This window comes from Corvus brachyrhynchos, unplaced genomic scaffold (assembly GCF_000691975.1).
Source record: "Corvus brachyrhynchos isolate BGI_N302 unplaced genomic scaffold, ASM69197v1 scaffold114, whole genome shotgun sequence".
NCBI classification, from domain to species: Eukaryota; Metazoa; Chordata; class Aves; order Passeriformes; family Corvidae; genus Corvus; species Corvus brachyrhynchos.
This window is the reverse complement of record NW_008238337.1, coordinates 6537883-6560756: the sequence shown is the minus strand read 5'-3', so window position 1 is coordinate 6560756 and position 22874 is coordinate 6537883. Positions and strand designations below refer to the sequence as shown.

General features: G+C 44.9%; 1 long non-coding RNA gene across 1 annotated transcript; it reads left to right on the top strand.

Annotated features, from left to right (window-relative positions):
• Positions 1-902: 902 nt before the first annotated feature.
• LOC108446850 lies at positions 903-21248 on the top strand. Its single transcript, XR_001862165.1, has 4 exons — positions 903-1092; positions 2960-3027; positions 19704-19831; positions 20626-21248. It is a non-coding gene; the product is annotated as an uncharacterized LOC108446850 (long non-coding RNA).
• The last annotated feature ends 1626 nt before the right edge of the window (positions 21249-22874 follow it).

The following is a 22874-nucleotide window of genomic DNA, read 5'->3' as shown; positions in this document are numbered from 1 at the left end:
CAAGCTTGGAGAGGAGCCATTTGCTGCCTGTGTGTGTTCCCAAAGCAGTCCAGGGTCAGCGCGCTGGCTCCAGCCGAGACCGGAATGGGCTGGGGAAGGGCAGCCAGATCGGTCTTTATCCCATAGTCCTTCTCTTCTGCCTCATTGCAGCTTTCCTCAGCCAGCAGTTGAAGGTTCTATGTCATACCTTGACAGCCAGTTTTCATTTGTCCTTCTTGTCTGGAGAACAGGAGTGATTTTTATTTTCTGATTTGGTTGAAAAGACTTTATAGTTATTGGCATTAGCTATCCCTTTAGTGAGTCTGTTTTTGACATTACTGAATCCAAACCATCCAATCTCTTGCTTTTCTCTTGGGCTCAGAAATTGCTGAGAATTAATTTTTAGGCTCAGATAGAGTTTTACAGCCTTCTAGTAATCTGAACTGAGATAATCTGCTGTCTCAAGTAGAAGATAAGAAGAAGAATACTGAACAGCCTCAGACAAGACACACAATGAAGCTTCCAGCAATGTTTCTGAAGTGCCTTGGGAGGGTTGATGATATCCCTGCAGCACCACTGGCTATCAAACCCCTGTTTGCTGGGCATTAATGTAGGGACTACACATACCATGGTGGTGGTGAACAGGGAGAGCCTTGCTCTGCACAGAGCTCTCCTGGTGGCCACGCAGCCACTGCTGTACCCAGGGCTGTGCAGGTGGCTTTGTCATGCAGATGGCTCCAGCTGGAGGTTGAAGGTGTCCCAAAAGCAATGCAAGTGCAAGGTTATTGAATACTGCAAGTGGAGGGAAAATCCCAGGAGCTGTTAAAAATACCAGCACAAAAGAAGCTTTTCTGTCGACCGTTTTCCTTTGGGGCCACTGTTAACCCCAGACTATTAATTATTTTTTTCCCCTAGATTGGATTTCAAGTGGAGAACAGCTCTGTTTTAAAGATGGTGCAGTGTCCAGAAGAGTGATGGTGGGCACACAGAGAAACCAGCTGCAGTTTGGGCTGCCTGTGGTACCCAGGAGCTGCACTGGCTGTGAAGTTTGTAACCAACCAGGCAGGGGTGAAAAAAGGTCAGGAAGAATCTTGCTGTTCCCAGTGTCTGTCAGTAAGTAATCATGCAGATAAAAATCACACCACACCCTCAGCTCAACAAAAAATTTCTTTATCTATATATCCATATAACATTACAATACAAGCCTCAGGGCATCTCTTGTCCTTATCTAAACAAAAGTCTACTCTGGAAACCTTAGTCCTGCAAGTTATGGCATGAAATCACCCTTTCAGCAGAAAAATGGTGATTTTGCATCTGGAGTCAAAGGAGGACTGGCTTGGTGTACAAAGCTATTATGTTTCTCAGATCCAATCACTCTTAGTAATTCAGGAGCAACTCACAGATCAGTCTGTGAGGGTTTTATTCGGTGCAGCTATGCATCCCACTAAACTATACCTGGGTTTTTCTTGGGGTCCTGCTGACATAGGAGTTCTGTGTAGGGTTATCTGCCTTCTCTGTGGAAGGCATAAGAAAAATTATAGACAAAAGAAATTAAATGACCTGGCAAACAAATGCAAACCCACAACCCTGGACTGTTGTGCTGTCAGCTGAAGTGAGGAGGAGAGAAAGGTTTTTTTTTTTTTCCAGGGAAAAGCAGGAGCTTGCTTGTTAAATATGATTATCAGTTCACTTTTTTTTGTTTTCCAGATTTGGTGCAGGGTAAACATTACAATACAAGCCTCAGGGCATCTCTTGTCCTTATCTAAACAAAAGTCTACTCTGGAAACCTTAGTCCTGCAAGTTATGGCATGAAATCACCCTTTCAGCAGAAAAATGGTGATTTTGCATCTGGAGTCAAAGGAGGACTGGCTTGGTGTACAAAGCTATTATGTTTCTCAGATCCAATCACTCTTAGTAATTCAGGAGCAACTCACAGATCAGTCTGTGAGGGTTTTATTCGGTGCAGCTATGCATCCCACTAAACTATACCTGGGTTTTTCTTGGGGTCCTGCTGACATAGGAGTTCTGTGTAGGGTTATCTGCCTTCTCTGTGGAAGGCATAAGAAAAATTATAGACAAAAGAAATTAAATGACCTGGCAAACAAATGCAAACCCACAACCCTGGACTGTTGTGCTGTCAGCTGAAGTGAGGAGGAGAGAAAGGTTTTTTTTTTTCCAGGGAAAAGCAGGAGTTTGCTTGTTAAATATGATTATCAGTTGCCACTTTTTTGTTTTCCAGATTTGGTGCAGAGTAACAGATGTACCTTCCCTCTGGTGTGCTGGGTGACTCCTCTGCTTCATGATCCCAGTTTTCTGTGGGCAAACACACAAATTAAAAAGAGGAGGAGGGAGCTGTGTGTACTGCTTGGGCAGTGCCTGCACGGCTCTAGGCAGGCTGTGGAGGATGCAGGTGGACAGGCAGATACAGCTATCTCCTGGGAAGCAAACCTCTGTGTGAGAATCCTTTCCCAGACAGAGAAACCTCTGTGGGTTCCTCAGTGTGTGTAGCATTAACTTGCACAGTTCACATTGAAAAGGATGTTAAAACAGTTCTTAAAAATAATTACACATAATGATCCTTTTCTCTGTCTTCATGCTTTAAAAATAATTTATTTTTGCCCTGATGAGTGCAGGTAAGGCTCAGAACTGAGCTGAGCCTTCCTTTAAATAATCCCACTCCCAGGTGGCTGCACTGTTCACCCCAGCCTGTGCGAGAGGCAGCTTAAAGCCTTGGTTTCCCCTTCCTGACACCATTAAAATGAAGCCTGGAGCCTGTCCCCGTGTGGGTGGTGGGATGCTGGGCAGGGGTGGCTGTTCTCTGAGCTGGCCACTGCAGGAAGGGGGCTGTTCCCCAGGGGAGAAGGAGCAAACCCTTCAGGCTGGCTGGGAAGGAGAAGGGAAACAGAGCGTGACCTATGAGGTTGCTGTCATCTGTAATGGCTCTGTTATTTTTATTTTTTCCTTCCTGGTACTTCTGCAGAGTGCATTACTCCGTGGAAAAGATCCTGTAGCATCAGCTCCCTCCCTGCTCCAGACAGATGGTAACTGGTAAGCTTTGATTTCTTTCCTTAATTATAGCGTCTCAGTGCAAAACTTCAAGAAGATCTTTAAAATACTGCTGATTATTAAGAACTGCACTCCCTGCTTGCAACATTATTTCTTGACATTGCTTGCCTTTTTTCCTTCTTGGAGAGGTGAAAAGCAGGTTTTTGTAGTTTTCCTCTTTAGACTTTAAATAATACTGTGTTGCTTCTGTTTTATTTTTAAATGTTTGCTTTCCCTCTCACTGGAGACCTGGTCTCCCACCCCCTCCTACAGTCCCCAAATGCAACTGGGGTTTTGAAAGTGCTGTTTGTTCTTCTCACTTCACTGTTTATGATGCTGGGCAGTGATGCATTCAGATTATCACAGCACGGGTAAAATAATACCTAGTTCTTCACTTACATCCTATTACTGCACCTCAGAGAGCTCTCTCACTTAGATTACTCAGGGGAAAGTCAATGACATACAGTCTTTTGATTTCAAATACAAATAGTTGTGTAGAGATTTAAAAGATACCCTAATTTATTTTGAAATGGCCTGTAATGTGCTGGTGCTTTTTTGATTGTTTTATTAGACTGTGATTTTTCCATCCAGCTTCTATTCCCAAAGCCTACCAAATGATCATGATTTACTTAGGACATCTGTTAAATGCTGGGCTGTCTGGGGAACAAAGCATGGGAGCTGCAGCCCTGATGGGAATATTGAAGGAAAGCCGTGAAACCGACTGTGAGCTCCCAACAATAGGGCAATTTGAGCCAAGCCCTACTGCAATTCCTGTAGCCTGCATGGCTTTTGCACAGAAATGTGTACATCTCTGGAAATGCTGTGATTAACTGCTGATATTAAACATAACTCTCTCAAGACCACCTCAAGACTTGTAGATCTACTGCTTTGATATTTTTTTCCCTGACGAGAACAAATCTGGAGCATAAACAGGAGCACTGACAGGATGCTGGGACCTGTTTGATTTCCCCCACCCACAAATGCTGAGATATTTCTGTTTTCAGCTGTCACTATTAGTGTTTTCTCAGTTCTCCTCCCCTCCACCCCCAGTTGCGACCAGTGCTAAAAAGATTTTTTGATTCTTTCCTAACAAACCCTGTTGCATTTTAGCTTCCTACTGCAGGACAGATTTACTCTCTGTGGTTACCCTGTGGTTGCCACATGTTAGTTACATTAAAGGCACTGCTCCCATATCTAATGAAACAGAAATCCATGAGATATATAAAAACATTCTACTATTTTCAATAACATTTCCTGTTCTTCCCTCTCTCCCCTCAATAATTTCATGAGTATGGGTTCAGTCTGTTGGAAGGGAGCTTTCAGCATTGGGCTAGGTTGTTAAAATAGATCCACCCTGTTTGGCTTGCAGCAGTTGCAATAACCAAGAGCATGGAGGTGATATTCCTGTTTGAAGAGGAGTGATGGATATTTATCTATGAAATATGAGCCAGTATCTAGGGCTCTTAATTGCCTGATGGCATTGAAAAAACCACACTGTGAGTCAATACAAGTTTTACTTGTGCAAAGATGATTGAAATCCATACAAAAAGGGACTCTAAAGAGGATGATGTTTAATACCATAGCCAGAGATAGTGAGATCTGCTCTGTTTGTACCTGAAGAGCAAACTATAACCTGAATGGGGGCTAGAAAAAAATATTCAAGACAATTTTTAAGTGTGTTGAAGCATCAATCCTCACAAAGTGTTGAAGGAAACGTTTGACTTCGGCCACTAAACAAGCAGCACTATCTTGGAGACTTGAAATGGTCTGTGCTTCTGCATTTATAAGTTTTATTGTTGTCATAATATGAAGTTTAAGAGCACTCAGGGCAGGAAAAAAGGTCCTTTTTTTTCCTGCTTATAGTTTTTCAAGTGGATGGATCACTGTGTAGGAGGGTTCAAATGACTGTGTGAGCTGGGAACTGGAGCTGGGAGTTCTGTTTCCCTCCAAGTGCTTGAACTCTCCATAGAGTCAGATCATTTTGTATCTGGACTTCAGTATAAGGTTTAGTCAGAGATGACAGCAACAGAACTTCTTCATGAGTCATCTGCTTAATCCTGCTCCAGACAGAGGGCTCTTCCTTTTGCTACATTAGTCTGTCAGTAGCTCCCTTGTCTTGCTCTTAGATGTGTTGGTTATTGCTGGTTTGGGTTCTTTCTAAATTAGGTTATTTTTTCTGTGCTTTCAATTCTTGTGGTGGTGCCGTTTTCAGCCATTGCAAGGATTTTTGTTACCTCTGCAGGGTTAGCCCTGTCCATGCTCAAGCAGATTACTTCCAGTCCTGAAGGGAAAACTGTCTGGGAGGTTTCCCATGAAGAAACTGATCTAATCCCTTTGAGCTGGCAAAAGACTTCTGAGTTTTGAAATGTGCCAGTCTCTTCCTTACAAGTAATTCCTGTCAATTCTGTAGAAAGGCAACAATAATTTAAAGAGATGATGATATCTGCAGGTCTGTGACCCGAGAGAAGCTCTTCTAGTAGTGGCTAGAAATTTCTGTAATGAAATCCCAAACCCTGTGAGAGATCCCAGGCTTTGCTGCCAACCTGAAACCTGAGTTAGGGTTTGGTAGGTCCATGAAACTTTCAAGAGAACTGTGGCCAGTTTTTGATTTCAGCTGAGTTTCACAGTGGTGCCATAGGTTCATTTAAATGCTGAATATGTGGAAATGAGCTCCTCTCCTTCCATGTGAATGTTAATTTAGTACACTTTGTTTAGCTGCGATGGCAACACAGTTTTTGGAAGCGTTCTGTGTGCATTAGTCATCAATATCTGAGCGATGTTTCTATTGTGCTCATCTGCCAATGGTCCTAAAAAGCATCAGCAATTCATCTATTCCAGCTGGGACAAGAAAGCCTGACAAACTGCAGTGCTGCATTGAAAAGCAACTAAAAATGGAATCATAGGGCATGTTTATTGTATTTTCATGACTGCAGCAGTCAGGGACTGATTTTCTAGCATACTGCAGCATTTGGGATTACCGCTGTGGGCTGTCCTGCTTCATCCCACAGGATGACTCAGTTGTAAGTCTGCAGCCCGTGTGGAGGATTGGCCTCCCATTGGTACTGAGGGGGGGAGGGAGCTATATTTGAGTCCAGCTGCCTGGCATGGTGCTACTTTTACTTTGACAATCTGGTGCTGGGTTGGCAATCCCCCATAAAGTTGAAGAGTTAGCATGTGTAGGGCTGACACAGGGTCAGACTAAGAGGATTACACTGGGAGGTTCAGCTGAGGTCCTGAGCTAGAACCTCATGAATCCAGGTTTGACTTCTGCTCTGAGAGCCTTGCCTGACCTTGTGCTCAAAGTTTAGTTTCCATCCACAGGGTGAAGATGATGTTTCTCCGTCTGCCTGCCCTTTGTTTCTCTAATTAAATGATGGGTGAGGATGGGCCTTAATCAATGAAACAAGAGAGGGTTCTCACAAAGCTAACTTCAGCTGACTAGGTTTTTTTTAGCGCCTGTATCTAATAGGCTCTTCCAGAGCTGCTGAATGGCAATTCCTGCTCTGAATGCCTTGATTAAAGCTGGTCTGTATGAATCCCCCTTTTTCATTCACACTTACACCAAATGCCACATCTCCCCGGGTTTGGAATGCTGTTATGTTTTAGCCATCTGTTTTCAAGGCAGTTACCTTCGAGAGAGGTATCTCTACCCCATGGGCAGCCTGTGCCCTGCCTGGTGCTCCTGTACTGATGCCTGTGCTGTCAATACTCGGGACCACCTCCTCCCAGATGAGTTGATTTATCTGCAATTTATCAAGGGGAAAACAAGGCATAAGAGAATTCTGCAGAGCAACAGCACCCTGCATCTCCTCCTGTCTGGAACTGCCCTGGCTGGCTGCTCCATCACATGCTTGTGAGGAAGGGGGACTAGGACTGGAAGGTTTTTAAGGTCAGCACCATCTATTCAGAGCATGAAGAGAAGGTGTGACCTTTTTCAAATGGTAAGCTTTGTCAGTGCTCCCATTGGGATTTTCCCCCAGGTGACTGCTTAAATGTCACTTGTGGTAAGCCGGGGCATTGGAAGCGCTATGAACTTCCCTTTCTCCTTCCTAAGGCAGCACAGGGAGATTCTAATTAGCTGCAAAACAGAGAACCTCCTATGCTTTCCTAAAGTCGAAAACATCAGAGAAGTGAATAGCAATGTATTTTTCATATCATCTCTGTTTTGTAAAAGCCACACTTCTTGGAGACGTCTGTTTCTTCAGCAATGAAAAAACTCCTCCTGTATAGCTACAATTAACACTGCAGCAATAACTCAGTGGCATACATTCCTCGTGTTTATTGATTAGAGAACAAGCCCCCTGGGGTTTACACTGCTTCCAACATATTTGGTTCCAGCTGAATACCTGCAGTGTGCATTGATCTAAGCGTGTGATTTCTCCTAAATATCAGCCATCCTATTGCACCAGCTCCACACGTGCTGGTGTAGCTGCACAAAACAAGTGGCTGAGAGTGAAAAATCGTGTGAAAAATGAAAGGACACCTGTTCCAGGCTGTGTTGACATCCATGAGCTCTGTCTGTCACATTGAGGTTACACCTGCTTTACTCACTTGGCTTCAATAGCGTGACTTCTGATTTATACTTGCATGTATGAGAAGAAACTGAAGTCCCTCGGGCTATGGCAGCTCAGGGCTTCAAAGAATCGGGTCTCTGCTGCAGAGAAGGACCAGGTACCACAGTTCAAAGTGAATGGATGCTTATTTCTTTACAGCTCTTGTTTTCTTTGTGAGCATGAGCTACAGATCATTGCACAGGCATTTCCAGTATAGGTGTGGCTGCAGTAATTACTGCTTATTCTTTTGAAGGAACCTGTGCTTACAAAACAGAGCAGGCTGTGAAAGCAGATGAACATGCTGTCCAGAAGGGCCCATTGTGGCCAGCTGAAGTTCAAAGATTAGGAACAGAGGAATGAGTTGCTTGGCAAGACAAGGGCTTCAGCATAAACTGTGCCTGGTGAGCCCCTGGAAGGTGCAGGTGAGCTCTGGCTGAGCAAGGGCTGTGCTCTGATGCTGAAAGGACAGGGCAGGTGGCAGAGGGAGGCAAAGGGGACAGATGGATATGAAGGAGAGGAAGGCTGCAGGGAGAGAGAGGTGCTAGCACTGTAGGAGTAACAAACTGGATGTGCTTCAGCTCATCAGCCTCTGATCTATTTTAAAGTTGATATTAAAGTATGAAATAGCGTGTGGCAAGCAGGATGGAGGTACAGACAAGCTTTCAAATCAGCATTTATAAGGGCAGGGTAATTCTGCATTTCTATTCATAGCTGTGTAGCAGAAAAAGCAGAGGCTACATGTGCAAAACTGAGAAGAGCCTGATAAGCAAAGGAGGGCGCATTAATACACCAGGAATCGGGAATTTCTTCTTTCAGCTGCATCTGGTGTTGGCTCCTACCAAGTATGAAGATTCCACACACACATCTGCCACGGCCTCTCCCAAAACCTGCTAGGAAGGGTGATGCTGTGAAGGTCTGGCTGTGCTGCTCTGGACATGAAGTGGGCTGGTCCTGTTCCCTGCAGAGCTGCTCCATCAGGGCACCTGTGCTTGAGCTGCCCTTGCTGTAGCCCAACAGGGATGAGACCTTCACCTCTCAAGTTCACTCTCAAACCTACTTCCCTATAATCTAAGAAAGTGCCTCTCTCTCTTTGCTCTTGGGGATGTGACCTCACCATGGCTTTCTGCAAAGGCCTCCAGAAATGTCTTTTTTCCAAAATGTAGGGTTTTTTTTAAATGCAGCCTTTCTTTATCTTGCACTATGTTTTAATGAATGCTGCAGCAGCCATAGTGGAGAAGCCTGTGGCAGGACTGCAGATGAGTGTCTGAGGAATGTTATTCCTGTTAAAAGTCAGGGCTGAGGCTTTGGTGGCAGGAGGCTTGGCTGCAGAAAGCGAGGAGGGCTTCACCCTGAGCTCACTTAGCCCTGCTCACCCAGAGCAATCACAGCTGCTGCTTTGGACTGTGCAATAAGAAGCAGTCTCCAAGGTTCATTAGGCCCTCGCCTATTAAGGGCTTTAAAAACTCGGGTCAGGACCTTGAAACAGATCTGCAGGCTGGGAGTGAGCAGAGTATGTGCACTATCCGTGCAGCCAGGGGAGCGTTTTGGTTCAGCTCCAAGTGGATCGGTGCCTGTGGAACAAACCCACCTGGAGTTAATTGAGAATGCTGGTGGCCACTTTTGGCAGGGAGGCAGAAGCAGGCCAGGAGGCTGGGAACAAGCTGGCCCCATCCCCTGGGCACGCTGCTGGAGGCTCTCATGGGAGGTTTGTGCTGACACTTCCCATGCTGTATGTGCTTTGTGAACTTTCATTTCCAGCACTGTCAAGAAAAAGCCTTTCCTTGTAATAACAGACATGTTTTATTTTCTTGTGGTATGATTGCATGTATTTGCTTTAGATAGAAGGAGGAATTTTTTTGTTATGATGAATATGGTAAAACACTGGAATACGTGGCCCGGATTGGTGGCGAATGGCCCATCCATGGAAACATTCAAGGTCAGGTTAGATGGGGCTCTGGGCAACCAGATCTCATTAAGGTCAATGCAGAGGGATTGGGATGCATGGTTTCTAAAGGTCTAATCCAACACAAACTATGCTATGATTTATTTTCACTCTAACCATACTGTCCTGACAAGAAGGCACTGCTTAGAACAACAACAGTTTCTTCAATTTAAACATGGCTTTTCTGCTCTTAGGTACCTATCTTTCCACAGGCCACGTGCATGGCAGAGTAATTGTGTGGGATACAGGACTCTACTTGTTAAACCCATGGAGATGAAGCTCTCCAGACAACTCTCTCAGGTTTGGCTGGGATTTTTAGGTGAATTCCAAATGTCATTAGGAGGATTTATGGGTTTGTGTCTGATGAACAGTGTCCTTTGTTTTCCTTCTATTCTTTAGCTTATGAATGTGAATGAATATCTAGCTGATGAGCCCACTGATATTTTAGTATATGGAACGAAGTTAGGATGCTCTGAGTATTTATAAATGTAATCAAGGAGAATTATTCAGATGTCCTGTGCCTGTGTCATTTGGGAAGTGCAATTAAGTACAGATAATAAAACCAATACATTCCAGCATTGATTTTTGTTGGCCTCAGATCTTGGAGGAGATGAGGGACTTCCTGCTCCAGGAGAGTGGCAACTGGAAAATGAGTGGGACTGGAGCTGCAAGTCTGAGGAGTGTAAGGTGGAGAAAGGATGCTCTGGTCAATATCCAAGAGGAATTGATTGTAACCTGCATTGGAAAAGTAGATTTAAGAACGAAGACTGACCTGTGCTGAGATGCAAGTCCTGCTGCATTGTGTGCCTTGGTGAGAGGGAGTGATGTGGCAAAACAGGGCAGAAGAAGGAAGTCTTTTGGTTCCAGCTCTGTCAACAGACTGTTCATGAGCATGGACAGGCTATTCTGCCCCAGATTTTCAGTTCTTTCATCTACTCTCTCCTCCCAGCATCTCCTCTGGCTTCTTGCCAGGCTGTGTTGTCCTGCAGGAGAACTTTGATTCACTGTTCCTCTGTGGAGCTGGGCCTTTCCTCTCTGCCCTCTACCTTTGGCAGCTCTTGCAGAACATCCCTGGTACCACTGAACCTTCTGACCAGGACAGATCTCTTGCCCCTGGTGCAGCCATTTTTCCCAGTGCTGGTGCCCCTGTTCCACTCAGTGCAGGTTTTCCACGTGCAGTATGATGGTGTCTGGATGAAATCTGAGGCTGCAGCTCATATGTACACAGATACAGCTGCTGGACCAGTATTTCTTCTGTCTCCTTTTCAGCTTCTAAGACATGGCTCCAAATTGAATCTCAGAAAACTGAAGTTACAGGTCCAAGAAGTAGGGTATTGTTTTTTGGTTTTTTTCTCCTGTTTTGTGCTGTTCCACAAACAAGGTGGCTTCCTCCTTGCTGCAAAGGAGGTAGGGGCTAAGTTCTTCAAGGGGAAATTCCAGTTTGGGGTAATGCAAATGAAAACACCATGTGTGTCCTTTTTCATTCAAATTACATACAAAAAAATTGGTGATACGAGACATGAGCAAAGGCAGAAAGGAGCCTAGAGTCTTTAATCTTTAAAATCTATTTTACATGATTAAAAGGATCCTGCCTAGAGAAAAGCAAGACTGGCTATTTATATCTCCATTCTTCTCCCCACTGCTCCCCCTTTTTTTCCCAGAAAATACTGCACAGTCTTTCACATCTGAAAGACCACGGCTGGCTGCCATTAATTTTAATGCTAAATCCTCATCAGCATTTCAAAACATTATGAAAACGTCTAAGAAACTGTCTTCTGGTAGCTTGAAAATATTGCAGGCAGCAACCTAAATAATACTGTAAGTGCCCTGGTAAGTACAAGAGCACATGCTGGAAAGGAAAGGAGAAAAATAAAAGGCTTTAGACCACCAAGCAAACGTCAGCTCTACAAAGCAGGCATAAATGGATTGCAGGATTTCATGGATGCTGAGAGTTTGAATTACTGGCTGGGCTACACCTCACAGAAAATGTGGTTTTCTTTTTTAGAGAACGCATCAAATATTGAATGCTGGTTTGCTGTGCAGTCTGCTCCATGGACAAGTACATAAATAACCTTACATGGGGGGTTCTGTTTAGGCTGACAAATGCAATTAAATGAATGGAGTATGGCCATATTAGTGCTCTGTTACACTGCATTGGTGAGGATGATGGATGCCAATTAAACTGAAATGAACGGTCATAGGTTAAACAAATGATGACTCTGATCAAAGCACTCCTCCTTCAACAAGGCATTCAACCTATCCTAAACTTAAATACATGGTTTTAAGTCCTGCTTAAAATTGAGCTTAAATAATCTCCTGCTTAGGGAAGGGCTGGACCATGCATTTTGGGTTAATTTTTTTCGTTTGGAATACTCATGCTTACCTAGTCTGTTATGCATATGCCAAATTTCACTGGGCTTTCAGGACCTGCTCTTGCTGTCTCATGCTTGTTTGTATTTATAGTGCTCCAGTGGGCTTGGGGAACTGAGTAAGGATTGCAAAAGCTCCTGCTATTTCTGCTTTCACTGATGGTGCTGTCACTGAAGCACTGCCCTGCAATGGGTTGGCAGCAGAGGCCCAATGAGTGGCCCTTCTCCTTTGTAGTAAGTGGGATGTTGCCATCTGAAGATGATTATCCATATCATTAGTTTTCCTTTAGTCAGTATTTTTAAGTATTGCCACACATCTCTGGTTTTGTAAGACTTAAAGTGATTTTTTTATTCTTTTCTTTTTAAGAAGTTGTGAACCTACAGCCTCATTTTAATAATAATTAAAAAAAAAAAAGACATGTAATTTTTCAAGAGCAGTGGGGGAATAAACCCTGTTGTTTTTTCCTGGTTTGCATAGGAACTGGGACAAGAACTCTCTCCAAGCAAGGAGAGTCAAAATGTCAGGGATTGCATGGAAATCCCAGGGTTTGGGGGGAAGTGTAAAGTTGAAAACAATGGCATAGATAGGAAACTTCTTTTAGCTCCTGTGCTGCTTTTTCTCTCTTTGATTAGACATCAGGTTGAAGTATCATCAACAGTGTGAGTTCTGAAAAATACAAGAGAATGCACTTCAGGTTAGAAAGCCTGCCTTTTATTCAGGTATTAAAAAAAGAAGCCACTAGACTACTCTTAAAATACATCACTGAGAGGGGTTAGGCAGGGGCTGGAGGTGCACACTACATTTTTCATTGCCAGCTCCTCGTAGCCAAGGTGTGTTGTCAAGACCAGCCTTGGAAAAGCACTTCCCTCTCTCCTCCCAGTGTGGCTCTCCGTGGTGACATCATTAATGCTGATGGCTATAATTGACCACAAAGCACAGACCTTTAGTCCCCACCTGATCTTCCCCAGTGTTTATACACTGCTGGCCTGACCACACAGCAGACTAATGAGCATTACACTTGACAAATATTGTCATGCCTGAACAGGAGATAGGGATTCTGTTAAGACAAGCAGCAAGCCTGGGGGCACGTCATGCTCAAATAGGAAAGTTAGGAATTAATATTAATTCTCTTCCACTCACTAGGGGCCTGATCCAGATCCCTGATGTCAGTTAAGTCTTTCCACTCTGAGCTTTGCTTCCCTCCTATGAAACAGCACTTTCAAACAAAATACAGCCAAGGAGTAGAGTAATAAATGTGACAGTAATGGCAGATGGTACAAACTGTTTTTTAACTGCGATCAGGACAGTTCCAGTAGCTGGACAAGGTGCTGACTTGAGACAAAAAAAACCAGGTCCTAATTCCTTCTAGATTTAACTGTCTGGAGTCTTGATATATGTTGGATAGCATTCCAAACTGTATGTGCTAGAGCAAGATATGGTGAGCAATGTAGAAGAAATGAGAACCTGTGATTCTCTTTGTTGCCCATTTGCCTGTCGTGTAATGCTCTGTGTGGCTGCTGCATCCAGTCTGCATGCAGAGCTGTGGGAGAGCTCCCCTCTCCCCACACCAAGGCTGCTCATAAATCCCTGGGAATTGTAGTACCTGTCCTGCTGAGTTGCCTTCCCCCTGCTACCTTATATGCATTTTTCTTGATTATAAATGGCATCAAAAGTTTTAATGACTTCTTGAGGTTTTCTTTCTAGATGCTATAGTTTATTTTTATATTATATAATTTAAGATAGAGAGCAGTTCTTGCAAAATTAATGAGATTACAAATTATACTCTTGTCTAAATACCTCTTTGGTCTGTTTTTCTGGTGTCTAGGCCTCATTGTACTTTTTTTTTGTCGTAACTTGCTGTGATGGCAACTGCTGCCTCCTTTTTAATCTATTTCTGACAGAATCCTTGATATCAGACAGAGCCAGATATTCCTGAAGCGTTGGGCTAAATTAACTAACTTTGCAATACAGCAGAAAAACGTGATGCCAATTTGAGGGGATGGTCATGTCTCCAGCCTGCTGCTGCGAGCTGGCTCTGCCATGGGGGTGATTGCTTTTTGCTTTGCTCAGAAAGCTTCTAACATTGAACAGCTGATGAGTTGGACTTTCCAGGGTGCTCTCTGGGTCTGTTCTCCTCTCCCTGGCCCCATGTGAGCGTGCAGATCTGAGACCAGCATTGCCTGACTGTGGGGTTTGAAGTACCTGGGTTTGTGTACCTGTCTCAATGCTGGGTTTTATCATCCTTCCTCTGGGTCTGAGGTACACAACCACAACCTCATGCTCTTGACCAGCTCCTGCATGTGCTGGAAGAGCCTGAGGTCAGGGTGGTCACCTGGGATTTTGGGCACCCTCAGCCTGGGAGCGCTGCCTGTGCGCTGCCTCTGGGCAGTGAACACGTTCCCAGCCAGGCAGGGCAGCTCTGTGCTGACTTGCTGTTTGCTGCAGACCGTGCTGGAGCAGCGTGATCTTGTAAGACAAAGCATTGCTGAGCATTCCTGTCACCAGATACCCGTCTGGGTCAGCAGAAGGCAGCCAGCCCCTCTGGAGTGGAGGGAGCCAGTGTGCCACCAGCCTGACGTGGAGTCCTTTGGAAGATTGTCCTGTTGACAGGAGGTGATTTACTGGGATACACATCCAGGGCCAAGTTAAACTGAGCCAGCTGATGCAAGTGGATCTCGGTATAGGTCAGGCCTAAATGCAGCTCAGAGCATTTTGCCTGCCATGGCTGCAGCAGTGTGCCAGCTGCTGGTGCAGGAGCGCTCGGAGCAGCATTGAAGGCACAGCCCCGAGGCCCAGCGAGCACTCAGGCTGCCTGGGGTGTGCAGTGCTTCCCTGTCACCCCTGCTTATGTCCTTAGCCATCCACCTCTGCGACAGATGCGACTCTTCACTTTAGGATCTAATTCTGTGTTCAGAATATTTTGGGCTAAATGGAGAAAAATAAATAGTTTATCACCGAAAAGCGCAAGGATTCTTTCTTCGCAGTGCTGGAAAGCAGGTGCAGGGAAGGCTTTTCACCAGCCTTGCTTCCTTCCCCGTGGGGGACGTGCTCAGTGCACCCATCACCGCCCCCAGATCTCTGGGACACGTGGCCAGCCCTCAAAGCACACTCGGGGCGAGCAGTGTGCAGTAATTGAGCTGTGCATCGTCGCAGGACTGTCTTGATCCATGATGTTTGCTGTCAGCAAGATCCCAGTGGGAACTGCTGCAGACATGTCAATGTTCTGCTTCCTCTGCAGAGAGGCTCCGAGCTGCCAGGGCAGTTTTTAATCTCAATATCACCTCGATGCTTTCACCTGCGTGCTATTAAGCTGTTAATATATCGGGGGAAAAACTCATCCAGGCAAGTGTATTAGGAATACTTAAATGAGGTAGCAAAATATTATTGTTATTAAACGTTCCCACCAGACACTTGGACAGCTTGTGTTGCAACCGCAAAACTAACATTTCATTACAGCAAAATATATATTCATAATGGATTGCAATTTACCAAAATACACAGAGGGCCCCGGGTTTGTCAGTGTGCATTTGCTCCGCAAGAAATGCATCTCACTAAAAACTAGATGTCAAAATTAACAGTAGAGCTTTTGCAGTGTAGGGAGGAAAACTGACATTTCCAAGCTGGCAGTCCAGCTCTGTGAACAGCATCAGGGGCTCTGTGTCCTTAAACACAATGTTTAGCAGCAGAATGGCATTAGTTTGTTTAAATTATAAGTGGTGGGAAATCACCTACACTGTGTTGGTGGAAACAATTGCAATCAAGCAAGATCCTGAGATCCCCTCCTACACCTCAAATTTCTACCCCCATTTTCTCCTTTTCCATTCACTTTGCCATGTTCCTGTCTAGTAAAATTACAAGAGGTTGTGAAAATTAGTTCAGTTCTGGGGAAATTGCTGGGGATCACTGTCAGGGTCAAGGTTTGGAGAGGGATGAGGGAGACAGGTGTTTGAAAGCTCTCATAAATGTCTGAGCAACTGTTCTGAAATGTAAATTATTGATTCATATCCTCCTGTTTTCTAATGTGCTTTATCTTCCTGGTAATTTAACCTAGTTTCCAGGGTATTTTTATCTGTCGTTTTCTAGAACCTTTATTACCCGTGTATTTTATCTCATCTCTTTCTCCTGTTCTTAGATGCTAGGTAGTGAGTCAGGGCACTGATTAGCTTGACTAATTTTTTGGCATAGTTTTCTATCAGGGGAAAAGGATGCACATTTTTAAAAGTAGAGGTAATTACCTGTTGGAACAACACAAGAACCAGTGGCTTCTTCAGTTCTAGCAGCAGCAATGTCAGGATTTATATTTTCCCAGGAAATGTCTCTGGTTTTCCACTGTCATTAATTTTGGAAGCCCTATGGCCTGTATTACACGGAAGATGGATGATCCTGATGGGCCACCATGTTTTGGGACTTCCCAGACCTGGTGCTTGGGCACTGTGTTTGGTTCTGTTCCTTGCAGGAGAGGATGGGAGGAAGGATTTGGTCATGGGGTCCACCCCTGGAGGAATGTGTACTGTGGAGCTGGAGATCTGCATCTCAGGCCACGTCAGGTGAAGGGCAATGAATTACTTGTGAACTGGTGGGAAATCTTGGCTCCTGGAAGGCTCCTGGGGTCTCTAATCACTGATTGAAATGTGAATTGCAATCTCCCAGCGCCTGTGATTGTATTTGCTAGAGCAGGTGCTGCATCAAAGGGTGCTGATATGGGATTCACCTGCTCCTGGGGGGGTGGGAGTGGGAATGTGCTGTGGGGACCATGTCTGGGGACACTGCTGCGTGCAGAGTGCAGTGTCCTGGGAGATCATCCCCTCTCTGCTGGGCTGAGAGGCCGGACAGGGTGAGGAAAGCAGCAAAAACGGGGATAGCTGTGTGGGAAGGGTGCTCTTGGGGAACCCTGTGGAAGCTGATATCCCACTGATAATAAGAGTTGGTGTATTTGTCTGTGGGTGCTGTCCTGGTCCTGGCTACTGGTATTTGAGCACCCCCAGGGAAGCAGCCTGCTGGTGTGGCTGTGCTGGGTGGGGAAGCAGTGTTCCATTTTACAGGCAGGACGAAGCACTCGCTTACCTGCGGACAAGGGAGATATTCAATTTCAGGGCAAGATCATATTTCCTCTTTAAAATCCAGATAGATAGAGATGGCTGTTGACCCCAGCAGCATTATGTGACCTTATCTATCACACAGATACTTTCCTGAGGTTTTCTATTAAAGAGGCAGGCCTGGGTCTCCAAGGGTGAGCGTGGGGGTGATGCCGAGGTTTGAACCCACCCACCCACACTGAGCAGAGGTGGCTGGTGGGGCACAGGAGGTGCCCTGCACAGCTGGCTGGGTGAAGCAAAGGGAGTATCATCTAGAGGAAAACAGCTCCCTAAAGCCAGTGTAGAGATGCTTAGTAAATCACTTGAGTGTGATCTCGAGCATCTCTTGAAATGTTTTGCTGAAGTGGGGCCCAGCAGGGGAAGAAGTCCTTGGGCAAATCATGGTGTATAAATACCTCTGATGCGAGTGTAACTAAGGCCACAGCCCTGTCACACAATGCAGTCAGCAATAAATAGGTTCCTGAATTAGAGAGAATCTCTGCAATATTTCAGATGTGACTGAGCTGTATGTATAAAATGGCCTTTGAAATAGCAGCTGTGTCTGCGTTATCTTCTTCTGAGAGATAAGCAATTATGAGAATGTTATAATGATTTCTTTAAAAAAAATTTGGTTTAAACAGCAATTGCTTTTCAGTGCAGGAGATATTTAAACATCAGTACCTTGAATTGATTAAAAAGAGCTGTACTGATAATGCAATTTTGTACCTTGTGATTTGCACTGAGCAGCGCAATGAATCATGATGAAAGGCTGGAGAGGAGGTGTCTGATGGGACCTTCGGCCACTTCAGTGGCTCTGAGGTGGTGTGTTCATCTCACAAAGGAAGCTGCACTCGTATCAAACTCCTCATTAGTGCTGCTGTGTGTTTAGTGGCGTGTTGTTGTTCATTAACGGTGAGTGTGGGAATACCTTGCCTTGCTGAAAGGCCTCTGAGGAGAGCCGTGTTTCTAAGGGATACTCAGCATTCCTCTGCGCACCGATGCCTTCTATACTTGAAGGATTTTAAATATCACACTTTTACAACCTGCATTTCTCCTAACTGTTTATTATTCAGAGCAATTACATGTATTTTGCAGACTTTCCCACATGCAAAATAAATTCCTTCCACTTGGATAGCTAACTGCTGGAAAACAAAGTCTCCCAAATAACAGATAGTGTCACTGAATTCTTGGATCACAGAAGAATTTGTATATGCTCCTTGAATCATGAGGCAATTTCTTTATTCAAGCCCTCTTGGAATCTGTTCTCTTGCAGCCCATAACTCTGGTGCTGGTTTACGAGTAAGGCTAGCAGAGGTGCTCACTGTTTGAGTGTGTTCTTGTATCTCATGGGCAGTGTCAGGATGCTGTAAGCAGATAGAGCAGTTACCAAGGTGAGCTGGATTCTGTCACTCTGTTCTTTTAATTCCTTTTTGCACTGTGTAAAAACCAAAGCAACAACAACAACAACAAACAACAGAAGGGGGGGGAGGGTGTTTCATTTCACCGAGCTACACTCTGAGCATCATTAATTTCATTTCTGCTTGAGGTGACACTTAGGTCGAGAATCCTTCTGTACCCTGGCTCCTGCAATTAGTCTGCTACCTCCTCAATGGGGTCTCAACCATCTAAATCCTTGTCTTCAAGCAAGTACTGACAGCCCCCTCGTGTTAAGTTTTGTAAACACTAATTTGTGACATCTCCCGTGGCTTAAATCAAAGCACTCAAGTAAAAGTAATAATACCACTGTTAAAGTGAATGTTACAGGAGAAAACGGCTGTCACCTGACGCTAAATGGATGTGACACCGAGCATGTTTCAGGAGACGCTTCTAATGAGGAGGCGCTGGGGAAGCAACGCCGCGTGCGCAGCCCCGGCTGTCAGCTCCAGGGCCTGCTAGGCAGAAAAAGGGAGAACAGTGCTTGTTTCCAGGCTGTTTTGCATTTTGCTCAGGTGCACCTAAAAGGAGGTGAATGACCTGGCTCCTGCAAGTCTTTGTGTGAATGGCAGCTGTGAGATCTGCTGGTGCATCGGGTCGCAGGGAGCAGAGCCCTGTTTGTGCTCGGTGCTGACACACAAGTGTCTCCCTGTCCTGTAAAATTGAGTTTAGTAACCAGGAGACACTATGACTTGAAGTTATGCTTAGACTGTAGAGCTCTTTTCTATTTATCATTTTTCTCTCCTTTGTTTTTTTTAACCCAGCCTTTCAGTCTTTCTTCCATAATCACATTGGATAAATTGAATGCATCTTTCCCCCTTTTCCTTTGTAATGCCCTGAACATTGTTGTTGTGTTACATGAACTTTTCATGTCTGGCAGTACTGGAAACAACAGGAACCCTCGAACCCTAAACTGTGTGCCACACTTGGTAATTTTCAAAGAAACTTCTGTGAGCATTCATAGCACAACCACAGTACAGACTTTCCAGCAGGTCACTGAACTGGTTGTACCCATCTGCTGTGTTTGAGCCTGTTGAAGGATAAAATAAACCTCTGCCAGCATATAAGAAGCCCAAGCAAACTGGGAAAGCAGACAAGATTATCAGTAAGAGAGACACCATGCTGTGTAAATTCCTATCCCATGAGAGGAGCAGGGAACAGGGGAAAATGCCTGGGGGTGTTGCCCATGCAAGAACTCTAGGCTGGGAGGGGATGGGTGTCAGCACTGGGTGGTGGGTGCCCACTGGGCCTCACCAGCGTGGAAACTTGACAGCTGGTGCTGAGGGCTTCTGTCTTTTTCCACAGGCATTAGTGTGAAACTGCACAGAGCAACGAGGGTGTGGAGCACGGAACTGGAGTGGGAGGGAGAGAACAGAGACAGGAGGCGAGGTGATGCCCAGGAAGCAGTGTGGACAGCTCAGCTGCAGCTGAAGGTAAGAAGTGAAGGCAGGAATACAAGAAACACCTCTGCACCTTCAGTGTAGCAGGAAGTGGTACTTTTGCTTGGTGTGACCCTGAGTGCTCTTGTACCTCCCAGAGACGCCGCTGGGCAGTGAGCCAGGGCAGGGCAGCTCACAAGCCCAGTGGCTGGGGTCTGGCTCGGGGCGGGTGCAGAAGGCAGCAGTGCCATACACTGCCCAGCTCCTCCCGTTCCTAGTGCTCGTTAATCCTTTATCCATAAAAGCATAGAATCAGTAAGGTTGGAATTAAACCTTTTCAGGCACTCCTCTGTCAAGAATGTTTCTAACGTCTTTCTTTTTTTTTCCCTTTTTTAATTTAATTAAACTGGAAAAAGCACGTTCTTTTTTTTTTTTTTCCTTTTTATTCCTCTATTCCTTTATGAGTAGGGGAAACCCCATCTAGTAAGTCTGAATGCTTCTACCGTGGAAATATTTAGTACCAGCTCTGGCATATTTGTGTTGGCTCCCTGATTAGACAATGTGCCAAGCTGTCCTTCGTGGCCTTAATTATCACAACTTCAGGCCAGCGCTGCCTGCTTACAGCGTAATCCCACGGCCTAGAGTGAACCCTGAAAATGCTTAATTAAATGACATTCCACAACAGATTAAGGAGTCAGAAGCCCAAGATAAATAAAAAGGGAGACTGACCATAGGAGTGGCAGGTGCTCTTCCTTCTCAGGACAATGCTCCTGACATGGACTGTTTCATTTTGAGCACATTAAAAAAAACAACATTGTTTGGTAACCGTTGGCTTCTTACATTTTCAGGGGACAGTGGTTCAGAGGGATCCTGCCTTGGGATGCAGCGTGAATAGCACTGTGGACTCTCACTGATTTTACATCAGCTAAGGATCTGCTCTATGCTCGGGTTATTTTTTTTTTTTTTGGGTACCTGGATGAGGTCCTTTGCCAAAGTCAGTGGATGTCTTTGCAGTTCTGAAATCCAGGGTGAGCATCAGGGTCAGACACCAAAAATCTGTTGCTTTTTCTTTTTTTTTTTATAAACCTATTGAAAAATCCCCAACCCCAAACAAACCTTTTCCCCCATGTAAAATCTAGTGTGCAGTTATTTGGAACAGACAGGATCACAGTGTGTTAGGGAGCCCTGTGGGAGCCAAAGCCCACTTCTAACCACAGAAGATCAGCACACAAATACAAATGCTGAGATAATGTTACAGTGCACAGATTAGGGCTCAAATCTTCAGCAAATCTGCTCAGAGCAAGGAAATGACAGCACGTGGGGCATGTGCAGCACACTGAGCATGTCTCATTCAGAGGCCCATCAGTAAAGGCAGTTATTGCTAATATTGTGTTTTATCATATTATTTCTCAATTATTTGCTCCAACAACTCTCTTGTCTCAGCTAAATAAACTGGCTGTGCAGAAGCTGATCTGATGTGATTTCTTCTTTGTGAGGAGAGTGGGTTGTGGTTGGCTGTCACGATGTTTCCAGGGGTTTGGTTTGTATGGTTTGTGTCCTTCTCCAGCTCTATAATATAATTTGAGCAATTAAACTACAGGAGAAGGGAGTGAATTAAATGTCCCTGCTGACACAGGGACAGTCTTCAGGGGAAACAAAATACAGAGGATCTGAGTGAGGGTGGTCCCTGGCTGGTGCCTGTGGTCAGGGGGAGGGGAAGTAGTCCCAGCCTAATCCCCAGTGGGCCTGTGTTACCCAAAGTACAAAATATACCCCATGCTTTGACATGAATGGAATCTTTGGGTGCACAGAAGCAAGGATTTTTTTATATTTGATAACAGAAGCAAGGCACATTATTCCTAAACCCCATCAGCTAAGCTGTGCAAGGGACCGTAGCACATCATTTCCCTATCTCTGAAATGGAGGCTTTTTTGCTGAGCTGGGCTATTCAAGTGATGAGTTTTTAGCATGAGGGAGGCCTCTTGCTGCAGCTCAGAGGCTTCATGTGCTTAACCCCTTACCCTGTGACTGGTCATGGTGGGGCACGGAGCAGCAGCCTGGAGCAGCTTCCAGCACCCAGCCAGCCCCAAGCCAGATCTCCTCTCCTCTGAAATGCTTTTACAGAGCCATCACCTGCCTGAATGCTCCACGACTTCACCCAGCACAGTGCATTTACCAACATTAGCATTTATCATCTTCTCTGGCAGCTTTCCTTTTTGCAAATGAAAAGTAGAATAGTTTAAAAGAAGTGAGTGAAATCTGACAGCAAAAACCTCTTTTTAGGTATTCCATGGAGGAATAACCCAGGGCAGTATGTGAAGCAGAAGTATTTCTATTTACCTAGAGGTATCCTGTGCTTGGCGTCAACAAGTCTGCACTGATTCCTGTTCAGGGCTTTATATGTGATAAAAAGCATCTCCTCAGATTTGTTTTCTTTATTCTATGTTTACTATCTCTCTTCAAACTGAAAATTTGTCTTGTTCCAGTCTGAAGATGCAGTTCTGCAGGCGTTAGAGCATCCTCAGGTTCTCCCATCACATCTCCACGTCATCCAGCAACATGAAACTTTTGGGTGCTTTGCTCTCCAGCTGCGTAGAAGGTCAGACAGAGTCCAAGACTGGGGATTTTACTCAGTTTGGTCTTCACGAGGCTTCTGTGTGTGTGTGTGTGTGTGTGTGTGTGTGTACAAACTGGGACCCCTCTCAGCTGCAGCAAAGCTTTGTGCAGGTGAAGCCCCAGCCTGAGCAGAGCCCAGCTGAAGGCCTTATTTGGGGCTGGAGCAATATAAAAGTTTTTAGATCCAGTCTTCAGCCTTGAAAGTGCTTCTTTGAAGTCTCTGGGCCTTCACATGTTCTCCAGACTTTCATTTTGTGTACTGGGTTTTTTTGTAGGTTTGTTGTGGTTTTTTTTTTAAGATTTCAGGTAAGATTTCAACAAGCTGGGGATGTATCAAAGTTAAAATACTTTGCTTGAGTCTTAATCAATCCAAACTGTTCTCTTAAGAAGGAAAAATAAAGGCTGCTAAAGCCGGCCAGACACAAGGCAGCAGATGTTTCTCTTTATTGTCAGAACAGCAGTCTTTATTAAATACCAAAGA